This window comes from Mesoplodon densirostris, chromosome 12, assembly GCF_025265405.1.
Source record: "Mesoplodon densirostris isolate mMesDen1 chromosome 12, mMesDen1 primary haplotype, whole genome shotgun sequence".
Lineage (NCBI taxonomy): Eukaryota > Metazoa > Chordata > Mammalia > Artiodactyla > Ziphiidae > Mesoplodon > Mesoplodon densirostris.
In genome coordinates this window covers 87,345,470-87,351,015 of record NC_082672.1, presented here as the reverse complement: position 1 = coordinate 87,351,015, position 5,546 = coordinate 87,345,470, and the positions used below count along the sequence as shown (strand labels likewise).

At 39.7% G+C, this 5,546-nt stretch overlaps 1 pseudogene; it reads right to left on the bottom strand.

The window, feature by feature from the left end:
- Nucleotides 1–4,853: 4,853 nt before the first annotated feature.
- LOC132500226 (ribosomal protein eL22-like) lies at nt 4,854–5,317 on the bottom strand (annotated as a pseudogene).
- Nucleotides 5,318–5,546: the final 229 nt, after the last annotated feature.

The following is a 5,546-nucleotide window of genomic DNA, read 5'->3' as shown; positions in this document are numbered from 1 at the left end:
TAGGTATGAGAACAACGTGAGGACTAGCGGAAAAACTTTTCCACAGCTGAAGACATAAAGAAGGAACCACAACGAGATAGGTAGGTGGGCTGGAGACACGGTGTAGCTCAGGACCCACACCCCTGTACTGGTGACCCAAAAGTGGGAGGAATATCATAATCATAGAAGTTCTCCCCAGTGAGTGACAGGTAAAAGCCCCACACTGGGCTCCCCAGAGCAGGGGTCCTATATCAAAAACCAGCAGGGCTTAGTTCAGGAGAGCCGGAGGGCTTTGGGAAACAGACTCCAACTCTTACAGGGTATGTGCATAAGCTCACAAGCTCCAAGTCCCAGTGCAGAGGCAGTAGTTTGAAAGGGGCCTGGGTCAGACCCACTTGCTAATCATAGAGAGGCGGGAGGAAAGTGGGAGTCCCCGTGAGGATGGAGACCCTGGCGGCAGCCATTTGGGGGAGCTCATTCTACCACAATAACAACTTACTGGCAAGTGCCATTTTGGAATCCTCTCTCCAGCCTATTAGTGCCAGCGTCTTACCTGTCCACCAGTAAGCCAGCACCAGTCCTGAGCCCCCCAGGTCATTCAGACAGCTGTGTGGTGACCCGGCCCCATCCGTCAGAGGGCCAGCACCAGCCCTACACCCTCAAGGCTGCTGAGACGGCCGGGCAAATACCCAGCCCCACCTACCATTGGGTCATCTCCAAACCCGAGGCCCTCCAGGCTTTGCAGACAGCTGCACTGGGACGTGGCCCTGCCCTCCAGTGGGCCCACAGACACCTAACAAAGCCAGACTTTGCAGCCAACCGATATAGGGACCAGTCCTGCCTACCAGATGGTTGCTGGAGGGAAGTGGTGTGGGGTTAAGGGCAAAGTAGGTGAAGGGGATTAAGAGGTTCAAATCTCTAATTATATAATAAATAAACTATAGGGATGTAATACACAGTTTAAGGAATATGGTCAATAATATTGTAATAATTGGATACAGATGGCTGCTGTTGTGATTATTTCATAATGTATACAAATGTCAAATTACAATGTAGTGCTCCTGAAATCAACATAATATTGTATGTCAACTATATTGCAATTTAATTAATTCATTAATTCCAGTGTAACTTGCCAACTGTAGAGCAGATCGTTTGGAGTCATCGTGGCAAAGAGATCTTCAGTTCCAGAGGTATCTGGAACCCAGGGTTTCTGACAGTCTTGAGAGTGACAGGTTTCCTTCAATTGCTTGATTTCATTAGACCCAATTTCCACCTACACCCATCATAAAGCATGTAGGCAAGTGTGTGTGCACACTTTTCTCAAACTTTACTCAATTCGAAGAACAGTACCAAACACAATGGTCTAGCTTTATAAGTAGCCATTTATGTATCTGAAATAACTTCTCAATATAGTGGAAAACTGAGAAATCACCCAGATCATGCAACATTTTAGGGCTTTCAAAAGAGTTTTTATGGAGTACATTTATAAATGCTATGCATGTATGGAATAAACACATACTCATAAAAAGATTTCTCTGCTTATAAAAGTATTTTCACCCTCAAAATAATCACTTAACTAATGGTCATTAAGTACTTCAAGATGCCCAACATATAGTCTCTCTTTTTATTTAATTTTATTGGAGTGCAGTTGATTTACAATGTTGTATTAGTTTCAGGTGTACAGCAAAGTGATTCAGCCTCTTAACCCTGACAACAACCCTCTAAGCAGATCCTATTGTTATCTCCATAGAGCGCAGAAAGATAAAGCATTGTGTTCAAGACCAACCAGCTAGCAAATGGCAGAGCCAGGGTAAATCCCAAGCAGTCTGGCTCTGGAAGACATACTCTTACCACACCACAATACAATATCTGATCTGATCTAGTTATGGAGGCACTATTCTATCCATTTTTAGATGAGGAAATTGAGACTCAGTGGGGTTAAGTAACTTGCAGGTTTATCGGCTAACATGTGATGGACACTTTCTGATTCCAAAATCTATGCTTATCACCACTTATAAGCTCATAAAACCACTACAGCCTCCAAAATATAGGACCTCTGTGTAAAATGTGAAAGTTACCATGACCACGAACTACAACAGAAGCAAAAGTGAACAAATTATGGTAGCAGCCTGATCCACACCATCTCGCTGAGGAAATTTACCCCTCAATGGGACCAGTGTGTCTACTAATCACCTGACCATGGTCCCAGGCTAAACCTGCCACCAGGCCCAGAGCTATGAGTGTCAGCACTAGAGATGGCCTTGGCCTTCCCGATCTTTACAGGTCCACAGAGCAGTTTCTCTACCTCCAGGAGCATCCACAAGGCCAGGCAGAAGAAAATTCAACCCAAGTTGGATTCAAACTGGGAATTTCCCACCAGCCTGAGTCAGGAATTGGGAGCCCAGTGACACAAAGGAAAAGAAAAGCAGATCACAGATGAGAAGACCTTTGCAACTGAAGGTGTTTTCCTTCTTGATGAACATTGTGGATTTCAGAGTGGATACTTCCTTCTAAACTCAGATGGGCCTGACCTCTGCCCTGCACAAATGAGTAGGAGAATCTTGAACTCAAACATGAATGCACAGCAACTGGCCTCAGAGTCCACAGCTCAGGCCTGCCGGGAGGCCCAGCCACTTCATATGCCATATGTGCCCTGCTTATCCATCTGGTTTAATGGAAGAGGCCAAACCAAACAGTGAAAACAAATGGCGGAGTAGAGTCTTCTGTCCTGGCCTTGAAGTGCACACTGACCTCACCTTGCAGAGTTTTTCTATAAGTCGTTTGGGTTATAAGTCGTTTGACAGAAAGTCTTAAAAGCCCAAGTGATGAAAAGCTTTAAAAGGGAAGAAAAGTTCCAACGTTACAGCTGATTAGCAGACTAATCACCTTACCTCCATCTTCCCATTTACCATATTCCTCCCTCAAGCAAAACCTGAAATTCAGAGAGACCATGGAGACATGTAGTTTAACCCCATGTGAACCCAGACCAAAATAATCACAATTTATATGACCACCACAAAAGCCTGGGGATTATTAAATTATGTCTTAGACAGAGGATCGGGCTCACTTACTTAAGCAAAACTCAAACCAGCACATTTCAGTGTAATAAGAATCCACAATCTCTGAAAGGTCATAACTCTACATCTTAATTATGCTTTATGTAATTTCTACTTTAACTTTAGTTTACTTTCTGAAACTAATATATTTCTATGGCTGATACTGTCATTGACAAAATATATATTATATATTATATTGTATATATATGTTATATATATAAATTTATGTATATTATATCATATATATTGTATAGATTTGTATATTGTATTTTTAAATATTATATATATGTATATAAAGTCAATTTCAACAGACCAAACATTAGCCTTGGTCTATATCCAGTTTCTCATCCTCAGCACCAATGACATTTTGGACCAGATAGGTCTTTGCTGTGGGGGAGTAGCCTGTGCATTGCAGGACATTTAGCAGTACCTCTGGCCTCTACCCACTAGATGCCAGTAGCACTGCTCCCATTTGTGAAAACCCAAAACGTCTCCAGATATTGTCAGATACCCCTAAGAGGCAAGTCAAAATCTTTCCTTGTTGAGAGTCACTGATCTGTATGAAACTGAGAATAACTTCTGAATACTGAGCAACCCCTTCTCATTCATAGGCAATTACTCAGTAATTGTTATTACTCTAAATTAATGGCTCCAGGTAATGAGTAGACCTATTGTTGAACTTTTTAATAGAAGTTAATCATTTTTCTTCTAAGCTCACAAAATTGATTTTATCATGGTTTTGCCTTTCTGAATATTATGAAAATCCAATCATACACAAAAGTCTTTATATTATATAACAGAATGAAGATACATTTGACTCATGAACATCGTGGAGGTTAGGGGCGCCAACTCTCTGTGCAGTTGAAAATCCATGTATAACATATAGTCAGCCTTCCATCTACATGGTTCCTCCATATCTGTAGTTCCACATGCACGGATTCAACCAACTAAAGATCATGTAGTGCTGTAGTATTTACTATTGAAAAATATCCACGTGTACTTGAACTGGCGTTGTTCAAACCTAGGCTGTTCAAGGGTAAACTTCACAATATACATACATATGCTATGCAACTACATTTTAAAATTCTTAAAATCTGAATTTTCCAAATTGTTTTTAAGTCTACTGATAAGACTACAGAGTTTGCTTAAGAAGAGTGTGGGGTTTTCTTCAAATCCAATAAAGTCTACAAGAACTCAAAACATGTAAATTAATGTGATTTTTTTTTAGAATTTAAATATTTTATTATATAAAGTTATACCCAAAATTGTGCTTTATTTTTTCACTCTATACTTTAACTCAAGGACATTTGTAAAAGTAGTACACTTCAGAAATCCTGGAAGAAATTCCACTAGCTATAGGCTATTTAAATACTGCTTACAGAAAGTATTAAAGAAAACAACAACAGAGGAGTACAAATGAACTTATTTACAAAACAGAAGTAGAGTTACAGATGTAGAAAACAAACTTATGGTACCAGGGGATAAGGATGGGGTGGATAAACTGGGAGATTGGGACTGACATGTACACACTACCATACATAAAACAGATAACCAATAAGAACCTGCCGCATAGCACGGGGAACTCTACTCAATACTCTGTAATGGCCTATATGGGAAAAGAATCTTAAAAAAGAAAAGGAGTGCATGTGTGTAACTGATTCACTTTGCTGTGTACCCAAAACTAACACAACATTGTAAATCAACCACACTCCAATAAAAAAAATTTTTTTAAAGTATTAAAGGAAAGCCAGCACCATATAAACAGCATACACTTAAATCATAGAGATGAATGCTTAACATATAGAGTAATGTTTTTTATTCACTGATAAACTAAAGGTCCATTTCAAGAGGTTTCTCTTGTATACTTCATTTGTTTTATTAGCAAGCAAAGCCCTGAAAGGGATGGCTTCATCTAGTCCTCAGACTCGGATCCATCTTCATCTTGACTAATCTGGAAGTAATGAAGTTCATAAGTCTCCTTGTCAGATGCAACCACACGAAGCTAATCACGAAGATTGTTCTTTTTAAGGTATTTCTTGGTAATGTATTTCAAATATCTTTTAGAGAACTGTTTCTCAGAAAAAAACTGTGATTTTATTCTTGAAGCGTTCAATGTGAATGACATTCCCAAGATTTCCAGTTTTTCCATTCACTTTAACCTTCTCCCACAGAAACTGTTCAAAATTTCCAGAATCAAAAATTCCATCTTCTACTGGATGAGTAAGGTCCAAATTAAACTTCCAGGTTGACTACTTAGGCTTCTTGTCTTTCTTCACCGCCATCTTGCACACCGGCAGCGCGATCCAATGTGATTTTTAAAATATATGTAATGTCAAAAATATGGTCAATAAATTAGGTCTTTAGAAACCTCTGTTTTTGTCTTTCCCACTATACCGGGCTTCATGAGAAACATTAAGATGAATCACGCCAACATGAGACTTCACTTGAAAAGACATGTCAGTGGTAGAGGTGGGGAAATAAAAAGAGAAAAAATAAATTACTGCCAACATT